The sequence below is a fragment of the Ruditapes philippinarum genome, unplaced genomic scaffold (assembly GCF_026571515.1).
Source record: "Ruditapes philippinarum isolate M1 unplaced genomic scaffold, ASM2657151v2 ctg2239_1_1_1_1, whole genome shotgun sequence".
Lineage (NCBI taxonomy): Eukaryota > Metazoa > Mollusca > Bivalvia > Venerida > Veneridae > Ruditapes > Ruditapes philippinarum.
In genome coordinates, this window is record NW_026859980.1 from 102588 (window position 1) to 121545 (window position 18958).

Sequence of the window (18958 nt, forward strand, 5' to 3'; positions counted from 1 at the left end):
GTGTGCTCTTGAATAATATATGCACTTTTTCGATTTGGAACATAAATAGATCTATTTCTTATGAAAACAGTGCATGCAAACAACTGAAACGGGTACGGCAACTATCAACTTTCGCTTACCGTACAAAATTTAATCCATAATGTCGATAGGTAGGCATATTCAGTTATTTGCTCTAATTTCTTAAATTTCTCAACATACCTTAATGCACATGGGCACACTGTTACCCAGCTTCACTTTATCTTTACTACGGTATGTTATAATGCAAAACACATTAACACATTTAGTTTATATTTTAAAAATTTGTGTACAGGGAGAAACACATTCTTGTAATATATTGAACCCTGTGAATCATTACTGTGCTGAAAAGAAAAAAATAGCACACAGGATTCAACAGGGTAGGTTTTACCACAGTGGATGTAGACTTATTCAGTAATTTCCAAAATATTTTTTTCTTTCTTCCTTGAAATTGAACCTTGTAGTTGTGCCAGTCTTTATTGAAATGATTTTCTGGAATATTTGTGATTTTATGCTATTAATCAGACAAAATTTCAATGTACACAGCAGTTCTCAGGGATCCCAATGGAACCCCCAGCTAGGAATCACAGGGATTTGTCAATCCTTGGAATCCTGGGATCCTATTAATGTTAAAACCTGTTATATTCACTAGAATTTTAAAAATTGGTTTGGTGAACTCTTGAAGCTAGCCTGATAGTTTACTGGTGACAAAGGCTAATTTGATCACTTTGTATTAGCAGGGTAAGGGTTACAGTATGCTCTACAGGCAGCAAGATGTTTGCCAAAGTCTGTAAAACACCTCATCCCAGAGTGGGACACTTAACTCCTAATGTTTTCTCTTGTCAGTGTTTGTAAAGCTTTCATCAGATTTTCTTAATTCAAGGATATTAGTAACAAAGTTAAAAACCCTTGAGAACAGTTTTAGAATAAAATTTGTTCTCTTCATTTTAATTATTACATGTAACATAGACTTCAAACTTAATTTATTACAACACTAAAATATACATGTAAATTACATGACAGTCAATTGACAGGTAATGTACAGATCAAGATAAAACTTAATTTGTTACAATGTTTAAAGATAAAAAACATTGAGACAAATGAAGTATATGTTTGACTTTCTTTCTAAACTACCAAGGTATTGTGAAGTTTAGAACAAAGGTGCAAAGTATTATCATACATATCTTAAACATATTAATAGTTTTACATTAATTTCATGAGATACATACATGTAATAAAGTGCTTACATTTTGTATGTTGCAGGGTTAAATATCTCTTGTATTCCGGAAGTACTGAAACAAACTCTGGGCATAGGTCCGATCTCTTAATTAATTCAAGTAAAAAAGGTCTAAAAAGATAATAAAATAATTATACATTTTACAAATACAGTACATATAAAAACAACATATAATCAAATAACAATATATACACAATTGATGCAGAATAAATGCATGTACAATAAATTAGTGGATACATATTCTTACCACAGCGTCTGTTAAAGTAATTACTATGAAAATATGTCAATAAAAATTGAAATAAAGTAAACTGTAGATATAGATTGAAATACTTAATATTAACTAAAGGTCTGGCTTGTCAGATCTGACTGTATAGAATGAGCGGGATAGGAAATGCAAACAGTGCCCAGAAGTTATGAATATTTAAAAGAACCAATGATTATCTTTCTCATATAGAAACTCATACAACAAACAAAACAATTGGACAAATATAACACAGAACGAGTGATTAGTGTTCACAATATTGCATGGGTGATGAATCAGTGATGGAAATTGTCAAGTTTCACCAATTCAATACCGAAAGTTAAACATAAACGGTAAAAACTAAACGCATTTGAATAAAATAACGCACATGCGCAATGTTTCCGCGGAAATAAAACTATGGAAAGACTAGCTGCCATTATTATGCAATTTCAATCTGTGACATTTAAAATAAACAGAAAGATACATACACTTCAAGGATTTAACCTTAAAGTTAATCCCTTTGATGATGAATGAATTTGGTACTCAGGATTTCTTTTGTTCATGTTTAAAATAGTCACCTTGGGTCAGCTCAATGATGGGGAGCTCACTTGCTTAGAAATGCTTGGTTAAGTTTTTGTGTGTCAGCCGGTATCTCCATAACTACTGAAGGGTTTGTGCCTTTTTTGTGACAATTTTATCCATTCATAATAATCAAGCAATGATTTACTCGATAACAAGCCTTTGTACCTTTTGGAACAATTTTATGTATTCATATAGGTAAGCATCACAGGCACGAGTATCGGACCTGAGAAGAAAAAATATGACCAGATTGATAAAAAAAACCTGTGTTCATCTTAAAAGTGTCAAAAAACCAAAAAAAATGTAAATAATGACCCCCTTTAAAAATATACTATAAGTTAAGAGAAGGCCGGAAACTCCAGATTCGAGCCTACGAGCAAGGGATTCATTTCCCGAGACGTTGTGAAAACAATTGGCCAGACAATTAAAAAAAACTTTTATCACTATTTCACGTTTATATTAAGCTTTTGAATGTAAATATCATTATTTGTATTGGTTGAAGTAGGGAATCAGACAACATTACACCTAAGTATTTTTCATCCTTATATAACTTGTACCGAAAAACAGCACTATTTCCAGTTAAAAAAAACAGCAAATTTTCCAGTTTCTGACTCAACTCAAATATTTACATATGGATATAGAATTTGGTCATGGTTCAATGACTTTTGACAGAGTAATCTCTCTTGAACTTTAAAAAAAAAAGAAGAAATTTTCAGTTTCTGTTCATTTTTATCACCCCAACAGTTGTACACATTCAACTAAAATTTGACATACGGATATGTCAAAGGATTACGCAGGTCAAGTTGGAATTTGGTTATGGTTCGATGATTTTTGGCAGAGTTATGCCCCTTTAATATATATACATCATAGGAATAAGCAGGTCAAGTTTGAATTTGGTCATGGTTAAATGATTTTGAATTATCCCTCTTGAATGTTGGGAAAATTTGAAATTTTCATTTTCTGCACTCTTACTTTTATAGAAATGTATGTTTAAGCCAGAATGTTTATTATACCAGAAAATACAAGCCAAGTTCTAATTTGGTTTTTTGACAGTTATCCCCCTTGAACTTGGAAAAGATTTAAAAATTCACTATGTCTAATGATAAATCACTATCTCAGCTTCAAATATGCAATTTGAATAGTTTCAGGGCCTGGAACTTTGTATAAAAGCAGTTTGTGTTAACATTGAATAGTTATGAAAATAGAATGAAAATATGGTTTGTGAAAACTTTGGAACTAAATATTATTAAAACATTTGAAATGTTGGCTGCATGGAGGGGCATTTGTGGCCTTACAACACATTTCTAGTTTAGATGATATCTCAAATTGGAAAAAAGTCATCAAGGTTACAAGTGTCTTATTGTTAATAAAATATGGTATTCAAGTTTATATTTTGCATAATTCTCATTTCTTCCTGTGTAAAACAAACTCCATTCCTAATTTGAGTCAAAACACTGCATTATTCCCACTTTGTTTGGAACCGGCACCATTTCCAAAATAGGAGAAAATCACTGTAACTGTAGGGGGCCTGCAGTATTGTGCAGGAAAGCTGTTTTGTCTCTAGCATTCAAAGAAATTGATGCATACCTATCTCATGAAATTAAAATGAAACATATTTTTAAAACTTTTGTCGCTGAGAGCTTTCTATTCGAAAAAATGAAATCCATAAACATGTTGCTACTTCTTTGAATTATGAAGTCTTCAAAATTAGGAAAGACAGAAATAAAGCTGAAAATATCATATACACATTATAGTCTGTATGTATTTTAAGTGTATAAAACTACATGTATATCTGTTGCTGATTGAAAATGTATTACTTATTTGAATTTTGAAAAAGAATAGTTCCAAAATACCTGTATAATTTTTTTATTTCCTTAAAAGCATTAGTGTGGTTCTAAATATCAAGACTGTATAATTGTAAATAGGCTGAAACTAACTGTTAACGAAATAATTTTGATCCTCAACACCATCAAATAAAGAGAGGCTAAGCATGTCGTTTTAACAAAAAGTTTATACCTCTTTTTATAGACATATTTCGTATATGTTTTGTATGAGTATTAGCCCATAAAAAATGGTTTGTTCTGACAAATAAATTATAAGTTATAAAGATTTTTTGACAGGTTATTTTGCAAACAACCATTTACATGTATAATACTTATGGCCACATAACCTTTCAAGAATCTTTATAACCTAGTGACATTAAAATAGGTAGGGGGTTGTAGATATGGTTGAGGTACTTGCACATAATTATGATCTTTGAGGTGATTTTGTTGAAACATTTTAATGTTTCATGAGCAAGGTAAAAGTTTTGGGACAGACAAAATGATTGAAAAACAGACAGGCCACAACATCACCCTGAATCTTTTGATACACAGGACACGCTTTAAATAGGGCCTCAATCCATTTAAATTTGAACTACTCTCAAGTAAATAGTATATGTAAGCCACACATTTTATCACTTAACATGGAAAAAAGTGTGCATAGTTCAGGCAATCCTCCCACCCACATTATGTTTAAGGCAAGTGCACTAATGTATTTAATGGTGCATTCAGGAAATCATTTATAAACTGTTAAACCCCAACTTGAAATAGCAACATCATAGTTTGTTTTTGAACTTTTTATTTTCTTTATGTACAATATTCATGTTCAGTAAGAAAAAAAGAGTCATTCTTTGATACAACTCTTTCAATTTTCAACAGTAATATTATGAAAACAACATAGAATGATAGATTTAGTATTTATGAAATTTATGAAAATATTTCATTAGGTAAACCTATATACCCTTCAAGCATATTTGAATGCTCTAATATATAAAGCCCTTCCTTTAATAAATGAGGCATTTATCTATTGGGTGTTGTTACAAGGTAAACTAATACACAGAAGTTCCGCTTCTTATTAATTTAGCAATGATTATATAAGATTTGTTAAGTTATATGACACCCCATCTCCTACTGAGAATATAATGATAACAGGAAGTTATTATTGATCACATTCTCATAGATATTCACTTATAAACAAATCTTTCAACTTAAACATGTATTAATCATTTGTGAAGAGTTTTTGCTATAGCTTTTCATACATTGATTTAAATTGACAAACTAACACTGTTGTATATAATATGTAATTTATGGTAAATATTTTTGTTAGAATAGGAAAAATAGATAAATATTTACAAATGAACAAATGATATAAATTAAGTTAGATAAAAGTCCGTTCTGTTCCTTTTCAAGAGACATATCATCAAACCTATAACATGCTAGGTAGGATTTCATAGTAAGGCAACAAGTGCTTGTGAACATAGTATAAATTTATTTTAACATCTAACCTGTTGCTCTTACAAAATTCTTTACAATAAGAACAGAACAGAACCAGGGCCTGTGAAAAGATTCGCGGAATTATTTTTGCTACAGATTGAAAAAATGATAGATGTGTTATAAATGTAGCCTTTTTCCCATTTAGCAATATTAAATACATGTACCTAGGCATGACTTGATAATACCAGAGTATTTCATATTTCAATAAGTAACAATTTTTAATCCTTCAACCTAATATAAATGAACCTCCATTCTTCATCACACACCTCTTACATACATCTTCATCAAATTCTTTACCTAGTTTTCAGTTTTAATTAAATGTCTAAAATGTGTGCTTTAGGTTACGTTGTTTATCCATATCCCTAATATTTTTTTGAAAAAAGAAAGAAAAAAAGCTGGTAAATGATGAAAAATGATGAAAATCTTGAAACCGATTTGTTGATCCATGTCTTAAAAGGTCCTTCAAGGACATTGCATGTTTGTGTGTATAAGTAGAGATGCCTGTATCTAATTGATTACAAGATGATATAGTTCACAGAACTAATCTTTGGCATTGACCCATGCAGGTTTACAGTGATTTTATGGGAAAATTTACTACTTTATGACAAGAAATGGTTTACAGTTATTAAAATTTGGTGCAGAAAATAAATATTGGTTAATGTTCGGGTTTATGTGAGCAGACAAGAGTTTGTTTGTTATAAAAGATATATGGTTTTTCATGTGTTTATAAATCTACATTATATTATATAATATAGAATTTTATGTTAAATCTTTGACGTTAGTCTTTTTTCTTTTGAAATTATTGATTATTTTTTATCTAATTGAATTTTGAAAGGCACCTGCTTCAAAAAAGCATGACTGTTTCCTGCACAGTTATTGAAAACCTTTTAATCTGCTTATCAAAAGTTAATAATTTAAATGCGACAGAGCCTTTCAATAATTTACCTTTAACCATGATTTCTTTGTCAGTCATGTTAATTATTTTAAGGGTTTAATTTCATTTAAAGTTTAATTCATTATCTATAATACTTAATAGGTGATAAGATTAACTTAAGTATGGTTATGTTATGATTATCTAGTTCATATTTTATAGATTATTACTTTATGTAAAAACTTGTCAATTTAAGGAAAGATGTAAACAGAATATGCAGAATAAGCATTTAGTAGTCATTGTTGTAAAAAATGATTATATATCAAACATAAGCTGAAAAATTGATAAATATACAAATCATAGAAAATTATAAATTCTAACAATTACTTCTCAAAATATAAAGATTATAACAAGTAAATTATAGAGGGATTAGTCATTGCTAACCCCTTACTGGAAATGATTATCCTTGCCACCAATATAGAGCCATGCTAGCATGCAGTCTGACCAGGGTCTATACTGTTGGCTGACTAACTTTTAATATTCATCTTGTTATCACAAATATTGATGATGGTCTCTTCCGAAAATGGAGGCTGGACTTCAAGTACATTTAAAAAATCCAGCCGTTTAAGTGTAAATATAGAATCTGGTGACACACATTTCTGTTAAAACATTTACATTTACGTTAACTGAATAAACATTTTTACCAATCAGCAAAAATTTAAGTTCAAATCAACTAAAAGTTTTATTTAAGTTTGCTCATTTAGCTACCAGTAAAAAGGACAACTATTGTACTGTATATCTATTTTTATTACTTGAAAGAATTGAAATACAAAAATGTTTACATATACATATGTGTCTGGAAGCTGGTCTAGCATTTACTTGTGCTAGATCTAAGAGGTATGTATTTTTCTCTGTGGAGAAAAATGCACAAAAATACAAGCATAAATAAACAAGTGTATTTACATCAGTTTTGAAAGCTACATTTATCTTGTGCCGTCTAAACATTGGTAGATAACCTATTCAGATAAGCAACCAGGAATTATATACTCAATATTTTATCACAAATCTTTTTGAAAAAAAAATCAGTTAAAAAGGCCAGATAAAAAAATTAACTGAAAAATAAACTTGGGCATCAGTGTCAATATAGGTGAAACTGGTACAAACATATCTTATCAACCACTAAAGATATTTACTCTTTGATATCATATTTGGATGTAACTATCCAAGGCCCATAAGTATAGCCTTTAAACTGAATTACCTTTTGTGAACTTAGAAGTTCCTTTGGCAACTTCAATCTTTAAATCAACTGAAGATATTTGTTTGAAACTTAATTCACTTATATGACTTCAGGCTATTAGTAAGAAGTCACTATCCAAAGCTCATTAACTGTGACATGGGAAATGGCCCTTTGAGACCAAGCTTAGAAAAAATCCTGTTCAACATCAACATATTCACTTGAAACTTGTTAATGTTTTTGAGATAATTATTTAAGTTCAATGTCCAAGACCTACAACTTCTCTGTAAATCAACTGCATGGATTTTGACTGATTTGTGGCCCCACAGGACGATATAAGTGAAATAGCTTGCATTGCACTGTATATAGTCAAAAGTGTATAGGTAACAGCAAAGAAATTAAAACTCAGAAAAAAGCATGTGTAAAGTATTGTAAAAGTGATGCAGTATTCATGTATCATATCATTGTTGTTTTGTCTGTTTCAGACTGACTTCAGCATATAGATGGTCAAAGAACAAAGGAAGAATTCAAGGACATTGTAAGTTGGTTGTTTGCTAGAGAAAAGTTAATATAAAAAGAAGACAATATTCATTTACCCATACCTGCATGTCAAGTAATCAGTGGTTGTAAATATTTTGTTTTGCTTCTTTATGCTGAAAAGTTTTGAAGTAAAATTGCCAAGTTTGACAAAAAAAATCTACACAATTATGTACATAGGAAAAGTGTTTCTTCTATGTATCAAGCTTAAATGTGTTTATATGAAGAATGTTTAAAGATACCTCTAAAGTCTAGGTACTTTTCTGTAAGGCTGGTATGATGGAAAATTTTGTATTGATATGTTGATAGCTGAATATGGACATTATATGAATATATTGAATTGAATAGCTAATACAGTGGAAATATTTGTAATAAGCTGTCATTTTTGGTGTTATGCATGCTAGTTTTATTCATCACAAATGCAACAAACTAAAAGAAAGGCTGTTTGCTTGTTATTACATCTCACTTAGATGTAAGGTCCAAGCTAGTGAAAGTGGCGGTCATATGGCTGAGTGGTTAACACGTCCGATTTAAGGATCACTTTCTGGGTGGTTCAAATCCTGTCATTGGCTTGCCATTGTTTCCTGAAGCAAGAAACTTTACATTGGTTGGTTCCAGGTTTGTCTATAAGCTTTAAGCTTCTTACACAATAAAAATAAAAATAAATTCTGTATAAACCAAGCTAGTAAAAAATGGATAGAAGTGACTTCCCTCTTCAGACAAAGTAGAGAATTTTAATTATCGAGAAAAAAGGCAAGGGGGTTTAATTTAGCTGTATTCTAAATTGTGAATATATATTGAATTGATTGAAATACTTCTAGGAATAGAATACATTTTGCTCAACTCTTCATGTTATTTACCTTGATGATTCCTTTATTGTTAGGGATGTCATTTGGAGCGAAAATTCCCACCCACCACACATCAGCCTTTACTTACAACTTACTTACTTGTCAATGCTCATAACTTTGACTTGCTCATATATTTATGAGAAAAATTGCAAATATTTTCATATAACAAAGTTAACCACTTATACAGAACTTAATCAAGTTTTCAAGGATTCAAACTGATTATTTAGCCAACTTTTTTATTATGGAAATTTGATTAACAGTAAATATGCAAATTGATCAACATAAATAATTAATTTTTTAGAAGAGTTTTATGTGTGTTATAAAAATGTGCCATTAAATTATATTTTGTATTGGTGTCAATGTTGAAAAAATGTGACATAAAGTTAACCGAAAATTGAATTTTAAGCCATAACCTGCTGATTTTGTGTACATGTATTAGATTTTTGTTCTGCTTTGATATTGAACTGTCCATTCAATGTTGATGAAATTTTAACAGTAAAATACAAAAAAGAGGCCACCAACAGTATAGAGCACAGAATGGATGGATGTGCAGGCTGGCTTAATGGCCCTATACTGGAGGCAAATGTTGGTCACTTTTGGTCCTGTAAGGATTCAGTCTTGCAAGTATAGGGTAAATGTAAAACAGTGTACATGTACATAAATGGAAATTTTGGGGTCTCTGTGGCAAAAGAGATTATTTGCCCCTTTTATCCTGCTAGCTGGGACTTTTGACATCAGAATATAAAACACTGAATTAAAAACCTTAGAAAATAGGGCATTGAATTTGACATGACATATCAAATTTGGCAGAGTCATGTTAAAAATTCTCTTATTGCTTTGGCAGTACTTTTAAAAGTTCATATAGATAAAAAAACAACAACAATAAATGATGAGAGAAAAAAATGAGAGAGACGAGATTAATGGAAACTTTACGGTTAATCATCAGCTGGACATTGTAGAATATAGTACTAGAGTATTGCTGGAGTACAAGACAATAAAATACCAGGAGAAGGCTAGTACATTTTGGCTCAATGAAATATTTTTCTCTGTAAATCAATTTTCTCTGGCAATAGGGGAATGTAGAAGGCAGACAAGTGATTGCTTATCTGTGCTTATTAAGGCTGATTACAAGTCAAAGACATTACAGGAAGTGAAGTGATTGAAGGGGAGATAAACTATTTAACTGTTGCTTGATTTCATATATATTATACTGGTATAATGCGGGTTGCTTTACAGTGCGATGTTCTGTTGACTTAATTTGACATAGGATTCTAATTATTATAGAGTTGGTTTAGGGTTAAGTATTGTTGAGAAAGTAAATATTCAGTTGTAATTTGTTGCCTTTGTCATATCCCAGATTTTTTTTTGATAAAAGAAATTTAGTTAAAAAATATGTAGAGGATTTTATTAAATGAGTGAAGGTTCAATACTGAATTCATTGAACGAGTTGAATACAATTATACTATGCAAGCCTCAATAAATTTAGTAGTGTACATACACAAATATAATTTTCTTAGTATTTATCACAGTCATATCCAAAAAATGAATGTTTACAGTTTTTAGCTCGACTATTCGATAAGAATAAGTAGAGCTATTGTAGTCACCAGAGCGTCGGCGTCGGCGTAACCACTTATGTTAAAGTTTTTGTAATAGTTCAAATATTTTCAAAGTCCATTGACATATGGCTTTGAAACTTTGCACACTTGTTCACCATCATGACCCCAACATGTAGACAGGAGGAGGTAACTCTATCAAGCATTTTGACAGAATTATGCCCCTTTTTCAACTTAGAATTTATGTTAAAGTTTTTGTAATACCTCAAATATTTTCAAAGTCCATTGACATATGGCTTTGAAACTTTGCACACTTGTTCACCATCATGACCCCAATCTGTAGACAGGAGGAGGTAACTGTATCAAGCTTTTTGACAGAATTATGCCCCTTTTTCGACTTAGAATTTCGTTAAAGTTTTTTGTAATAGTTCAAATATTTTCAAAGTCCATTGACATATGGCTTTGAAACTTTGCAACTTGTTCACCATCATGACCCCATCTGTAGACAGGAGGAGGTAACTGTATCAAGCTTTTTGACAGAATTATGCCCTTTTTCGACTTAGAATTTACGTTAAAGTTTTTGTAATGCTCAAATATTTTCAAAGTCCATTGACATATGGCTTTGAAACTTTGCACACTTGTTCACCATCATTAACCCAACCTGTAGAACAGGAGGAGGTAACTCTATCAAGCATTTTGACAGAATTATGCCCTTTTTTCGACTTAGAATTTACATTAAAGTTTTTGTAATAGTTCAAATATTTTCAAAGTCCATTGACATATGGCTTTGAAACTTTGCACACTTGTTCACCATCATGACCCCAACATGTAGACAGGAGGAGGTATCTCTATCAAGCATTTTGACAGAATTATGCCCCTTTTTAGACTTAGAATTTGTTATAGTTTTTGTAATACCTCAAATATTTTCAAAGTTCATTGACATAAGGCTTTGAAACATGTTGAAATTTTATACTCTTCTTTGAGAGCATAATAGGACTCTATAAAAGGCCTATAACTGTAATATGAATTTAAAGAAAAAAATTGCCTTTTTCTTTACTTAGAAAATTTTACCTTTTAATTAAAGCTTTTTTTACTATCAAGCACTAAGAATAGTCGAGCGTTGCTGTCCTACCGACAGCTCTTGTTCATTGTCTGATTGGCTTATAGTTTAACATTATATTATCATTTAGTGCGTCATTACACTTTGTGTGTATAACACAAATGACGTCACGTCAAAATATATGCACAGTTCTGCAATAAAGTTTTTACGGAGTCGCAAAAGGTTATGTGATGAATTTATGTAAAATTTTAGAAACAGATTGTACAAGAAGAAATACTTTAAGGTGATTCTTCTCTACAGATATACAATTAATCATAATGGGTATTTCATTTTTCTAAGGTTTTAATTTAGGTGTAAAATATGGTAATACCAATGTTTTCAGGGTTTATAGCTTATCAAATGAGGACACAAGTAACATTTTACCTATGGTGATGCTTTAAATTCCCAGAATTTATTGGCAAGAATAGAAAGGGTAATGATATATGTCCAAAAAATGATTGATAAATTAAAATGATATTGTAGTATTGTGCTTATTTATAGCCATTATAGTTTGATGAAGGGCTAGTAACATAATAACCATTATCCTCTGTAAAATATGTTACTCATATTTTCATTTAAACATTTGCTAAAACATTTCTTTGAAATTAAGATGATACAAATGATCTGTATATTAAGATATTAAAACTTGATATAATAAATAATTTATTTGACTAAAACAGGAAATATATAAGGATCTAACACTACTTAATCAAGTGATTTTACATCTTTTAATTGTTTATCTTTATCAATATAATAATAATATATATTATGTTTAGAAGCGTTTTGTGTCACATGCAATTATTGTTGGTACAGTAAAGTAAGGAAGTACAAAATAATTCTAGGCAGATACACAATGGTATTAATGCATTGACATTCTGATGTTCAAGAGACATGGGTAATGAAGTTTTATGGCTTACACAGAGGTTAATCAATTTTTATTTCTCTTGTAGAGATTTATTCTCTACATTGTTAAATCTTTCTCAACAAGGTTGACAATATTAGTGATAGAATGTCAGTTAGCTATTTTCAACAACCCTTAGGTGGCGCGATAGCTCAGTTTGTTAGACCACTGACTGTCACTCCTGAGGTTCCGGGTTTGATCCTGCCACCTGGGTAAAACCCTTGGGATATTTTCAGAAACACTTTCATGTTTCGCACTCTAGCTCTAGGGTATATAAGGTAAATCCTTACAGGTATCAGTGCTATAGTAGCTGGAGGGTCGATGTAAAAGAACGCAAACGGGTCTACTTCAATAAGAGCTAGGGACTGGTTCCGCTGATGTCTCTGTATCTTAGTATGCTGTCTTGCTAATGTAGATGAGGGGTTGAGGACCCTTCTTGAAGATATAGTTGCTTGCAACTTTCGTAGGTTTATCCTTGACAGCCGCGTCTAGGGAAAAGCAAATCAAATGCAATATCGTTTGTAATATCATGGACAACTCCAGCTGTAACAACATATTTAAGTGATCGAATTATCAGATCCATTTTGGATTCTTTGGTTTTTATTGTGGAGAAATTAATATGAAAAATGTAAGTGAGCCAGTGGTGGTGGTAGTGTTCATCTATTGGAATATGGCAGTAAGCACAGTTGAATATTTACCAGTAGGACAGTTTCAGAATCACCGCATCGGTTGCTGGCAGGGCTGTCAAATTTCCAGTATAGTTGCCGTTCTACTTGCACAAGGAATCGCAGAGGAAAGAGGGTATAGTGTGGTAATGACCAATAGAATAGATTTCATGTATCAATCATATAACGAAAGTGACTTTGCCGCATCTGGGAATCCGAACTGGGTCGCTCCTATTTCACAGTCCAGAAGCTCTACTACTGGTTAACCGGAGTCGTGCTTTTACTTCTTAATTTATCTTATTGTTTTATTCCTTTAAACCAATATTCTGTTGATTTCACTTCTTGTATTCAAAGCTGTGGAATCACGAGTTTCTTTACTAATGATGAAATGAGTTTAAAGCATTAACATGGATTGGAAATTTTTAGTTTAGGTCTGTTTGGTATTTACATTCATGTTGACAGTTACATGACAGAAAACAGTGGTTTTGTCAGTATTTGAACATGTATTCCTGAAGCGGTGTATAACTAGAAGATATGCTTACACAAGAATAAAAACTTGTATACGTGAGTGAGCAGTTAGTGTAGCAGAAAATATATTTACTGTTTTATGCTTTATGTAGATAAGGGAGGGGGTAAGAGGTATTGTATTCAGTAATGATAAGGAGTGTATTGACATGAGATGTGGCCCCCTCAACAGGTAGATTATGCCTTCTCCTAATATATTCTCTAACTCTACATATACCAGAAAACTTTAAATCAGTTCTTCAACTTCTTAGCTGTATGGTGGTTACTTATGGTTATAGCTAATACTGACATGAATGTTTTTATTTTCGGAACTGTATTTAAATGGCACTTTCCTAAATTGTTGTAGAACAGTCCCTTTGTGAAAGGGACTCCACTGAGGTTTAAAAGCCTGAAAACATAACATAAGAAATTCTTGAAATAAATGAGTTTTGCGGACATCTTTAAAAAAGAAATATATGGCGCAAATAGATTGTTTAAGGAAATTATATTTTGAAATAAATAGAAATGCGTATGTTTTGTGGCTTTTCTTACGCAGATTGAGTGAAAAGGTGTTTAATTATGCTTTTGGCATTTTGGTCATATTTTTTAGAATTTGAGATTAAGACTTGTGGAAAATACGAAGTTGCGTGTATGGTCTGAAAGTCAGCAATGATTAGATAGGTTCTAGACGCCTGTGGGATGAAATAGAGGAGAAAATATTTTGCATCATGTTCAAGAAAACTCAGTTGGACGTCCTTTATTATCTATTTCAATGACATGATACAGCCAAGTGTTTCTATTTATATATATTTATTGTATGTGTAGTGTTTAGGTTGAATAGAAATTCAATTTTTATATACGATTTAGAGTGTAAAAGAATGATTCCATTTCATTTGATATTTCTGATAAGTATTAGATCTGTAATAGGTTATCAAATTCTACTTCGTAGCATGTGGTTAATTACTTTACATGAATTTCATTTAACTACCTTTTATTTAATTGATCTTTAAAAATAATTGTCTGAGTTTTTTCATGTCATATTTATTTCTGAAACGATGTCATAATCTTCATAATCATGACAAATATTAACAAATTTCCGTCTTTGTTTGGTATTTACATTAATTGTTTTAAATCCCATATGTGTGAAAATGTGTTTTTCATTGAAAAGCCTCCTGACATAGTTAACAAACGTTTAAAATAATGAAAATGCTAATAAACTTGGACAATTAATATTGACTTGACATGCCGTTTGCAACGACATGCTCAGCTTAAATTTCCGCTGTTAACATTGCAAGAGGGACATTACAAAATTAGCAATAATTCAATTCTATTTTATTTGATTTTTCATCAAATATTTATTTAACAGTTCTGCACATCTCAAGGGGATTGAGATATGAGTCAATAAGGCTTTTTCAGCGTTTGGTACGACGTTACTTTACTATGATCGCCTGGGGATCATTTTTAGCCTATCACAGGTCAGAAATGCTTCTTGGCGTGAGCGGGCATACGTCCCCTCTCCTCCTTAAAAACCCCAAACAGAAGGGGGGCACATCCCCTTCTGGCACCCTCGTGTAGTCGTTTTGAATGGGGGCGGCGTCGAAAAGTGCTCCTTTTTTAGCAATTTCTCAAACGAAAACGATGTGTTTGGGACCAATTAGGACATTTTTCTCACTATTTGGGCGTAAAAGGAGGGGGTGGGGGGTCGGAAAGTGCGTTGTTTCGCGTATATCATGAAAGTAAAGGTTAACCGCATGATGAGAGATATTTTTATCAATCTTTTAATGATCCTTAAATATTAAAGTACTTATCATCTAAATATTTGAATCCAATTATGTTTAATTCAGCAAAATAAATATAAATTAATGAATTTTTTGTGATAACACCTTTTATTGCAAACATCATTAATGGTAGTGAATAACCCAATTTTTGCAGTTTTATTTAAATGCTGTCAGAGTACCTGAAATCAATTATCAATAATAACTTCATCATTGACCAATACAATGAATTTATATGAAATTTGGACATATGTTAACAAAGAAGAGATTCCCAGTTTCATTCACTCTTCATGTAGTATGTCCTCATCGCACTTATATTGTTTTAACGATTATCTACTGTTTAAAGATAGGGCACATCATTGTAGATTTCTTGACCTGACCTGTTCTCTGTTATAGTTATGTTGTAATGACGTACATGTACTGGGTCGAATAAAAGATTAGTTCTTTTCAGTTCTATGTTGATCTCTGTAATATTTTTTTTTTATTTTGATTAACAATGATGACAGCTTCAAAAATTGTTAAATCTGTATGTTACCTATCCTACATGTTATCCTCAGGTTTTTTTCTTTGCTTATAAGTAAACAAGATAATTTAAAGAGCAGTAACGTAATGAAGCAGATCTTTGAACTGTGGGCATTACATGTACTTACTAGAAGAAGCTTTGATTGTGAGTTTTTTATTTTTCTTGTACTTATTATTCATTGATGGAAGAGGGAAAAAGTATTCTGAACAAATTTAAGGTATAAATTATCATGAAACGGTTTTTTTTTGTCAAACTGTTAAGATTGGTGTGAGATAATAAATTTGTTATGGAATAGAAATTGTTTTTTTCCCCTCTTCGTAATTGGTAGTCTAGACAGATTTAGTAGAATTTTTAAGGCATTTTGTAGTCATGAACGAGGAAAGGTTGACACTGTTCTGGTGATATTTACACGATTATTGAACATTATAGTATGAAACAGTCTGAAACTTCCCCAAAATTTCAGAGATAATCAATACCAGCGGGAATGTGAGCGTCAAGGTCTCAAAATGCAACGTCTTAAATGAGATTTAAACAAACATTTTAGTGTTTTCATTGGGAAAAGTAGGGCTGATTGTTGACTCTAAAATCAAAACTACGAGTCATGCTGTTTTTTAGGACCACATAGTTTAGTCTAATTTAACATGTAGATATTTATCAATTTCATCTTGAAAATGATATTGGGTTTGTAAAAAATAAAATAAAATATCTATTAGCTATATGTTTTCTAATAATATAGAAAAAAAAATATAGTAAAACGAGTGTCACCCCAAGTGCGAATGCCCCCATAAAAGTTTCTAAAGCAGCAGGTATTATGAAAGAGAAAAGATACTGAAAGTAATGATTGCTGAATATTTTTCTTTGTATTTGTACGCTGTAATTCTAATTGTGAAGCATGAACTCCAAAATATTAAGTGTCCTTGATTTGAAGAAGGGACTGATCCTGGATCACGACAAAATTTTTTATGAGGTAGAATTTTGTGCCAAATAATTTCAAACATCCCCTAATGCATGACAAAAGTACAGTCTGGACATGATTGTTGTGTAAGTGGGGACACACGGACAGACGGCCGATCTTAAACCGCAACACTTGTCTTGATGTGGTAACATTTGTGCCAAGTTATTTTAATTTCCCTTCCATGCAGACAAGTTTAAGTCCGGACTGAATTGTTTATCTTCAAACTCTTCTTATGAGAATGAGTTTCCTTCAAAATGTAAGTTGACCTTGACCCTTGAAGGTAGGGACATGGGTCTTTGTCGTGACATGTCGTATTGATGTGGTAGACATTTATGCCTACTTATTTTAAAATCCTTCGATGCATGACAAAGTTACAGCCTGGACACAAATGTGTGTACCTTTAAACTCTTATTGTGATAAAGTGAACTTCAAAATGGTAGTGCGACCTTGACCTTTGGGGTAGGGATGTCATTAGTGAACGCGACACAGCGTCTTGATGTGGAAGAGATTTATGCCAAGTTGTTTAAAATCCTTCGATACATGACAAAGTTATACGGAGTAGTGGCGACATATAGGGATCACTTCTCCGTTGTCTGTCTGTCTGTCCGTCCGTCCGAGCAGACGAGAGCTACATTATGAGGTTTGGTTTATGTACGGCACTCTGGTTATGGGGTTATCTCGTAGAGACATGTATTTTTTGGTTAAAAACTCTTATGGGTTAAAAAATTGCTCTTTGTGGGGTTAAGAGATAAAGGAATAACCCCACAAACACGTCTGCTAAGTATTCCGTTCCGTGCAGTCAAAACTTGCCGGATATCCTCATTAACTATTGGGAATTCATCCAAACTTTACAGCGAATGATCAGTACCAAGTTTATTGTACATTATTTGTAGCAATTATTTAAATTATTAGGGAGCGGACCGATTTACAATGTTATTTTGAACTTTGGTCCCAACCCTTTTTTTTCAAATGTATTTTTATATATTTTCTTTCTATATATTTGCATTGTACGATTATTGTAAAAAATTGAAAGGAATAAAATATGTTTAAACTATTGTCGCATTTTCCGGTTCACATGATTTTTTGTCAGAGTTATGGCCTTTTATATAATTTTTTTTTAAAGTTTGTCCGGACTACTTCTTCTATACCACTAATGCAATTTCAATGAAACTTTACACGGATTGATCTGTTAGTCAAGTCCTTGCGCATATTGCAAGGGTTTTTTCCGGGTTGAATGTTTTTGGCCGAGTTATGGCCCTTTGATAAAAAGGTTTCTTTTCTGTGTGTTGGCCAGATACACAAAAGTTGTCCGGGACTACTCCTCATAAACAACTGGTGCAATTTCATCCAAACTTTACAGAATGATCAGTACCAAGTCTAGTTGTGCATATTGTCAGCATTTTCCGGTACAATGATTTTGTTTGAGTTATGGCCTTTAATAATTTTTTATTTTTAAAGTTTGTTCGACTACTTCTTTTACACAAATTGGCAATTTCAATGAACTTTACAGATTGATGCTGTAGCTCAAGTCTTCTTGCATATTGCACGGGTTTTCCCCCGGTTGAATGATTTTTTGGCTGAGTTATGGCCCTTTGATTAAAAAGGTGTTTTTTTTCTGTGTGTTGCCAATACGCAAAAGCTTGTCCGGACTACTCTCATAAACTACTGGTGCAATTTTATCCAAACTTTACAGGAATGATCAGTACCAAGTCTAGTTGTGCACTGTCCGTTCTGTCACAAAATTTGTCCCAACATGAAATTGGCCATCATGAGGTGACACATGTGATTACTGATCGCTCTTGTTTTGTTTTAAAGTACCTAATAAAAGAACAAAAGTACCCAACAATACTGACGGAATGAATAGAATTACCCAACAAGTGTCCTCTCGTGCGCCAGGACAGACAGACAGATGGTGCGATTATATTATGCCTCCCTTCGGGGGCATAAAAATAAAAAATCTACAGGAATCAATGTCCATTAGATTAGCATTTCAAAAATTGAAAAATATTTGACTTGAATTTCATTTCCACATTTTTTGTCTGCTTGACAAACCTATATACTATTTATTATATAGCACATCATTTGGGAGTACATGTATTTGTACCGA

The 18958-nt window shown here is 31.9% G+C and overlaps 1 protein-coding gene across 1 annotated transcript in view; it reads left to right on the top strand.

Annotated features, from left to right (window-relative positions):
- LOC132758502 (cyclin-dependent kinase 17-like) overlaps positions 1 to 18958 on the top strand; it is a 98077-nt gene that overhangs the window by 1888 nt on the left and 77231 nt on the right. Inside the window, exon 2 of the mRNA XM_060750185.1 lies at positions 7977 to 8029. The gene's annotated coding sequence lies outside the window, so the exon portion shown is untranslated. The remainder of the gene's footprint in view (positions 1 to 7976; positions 8030 to 18958) is intronic.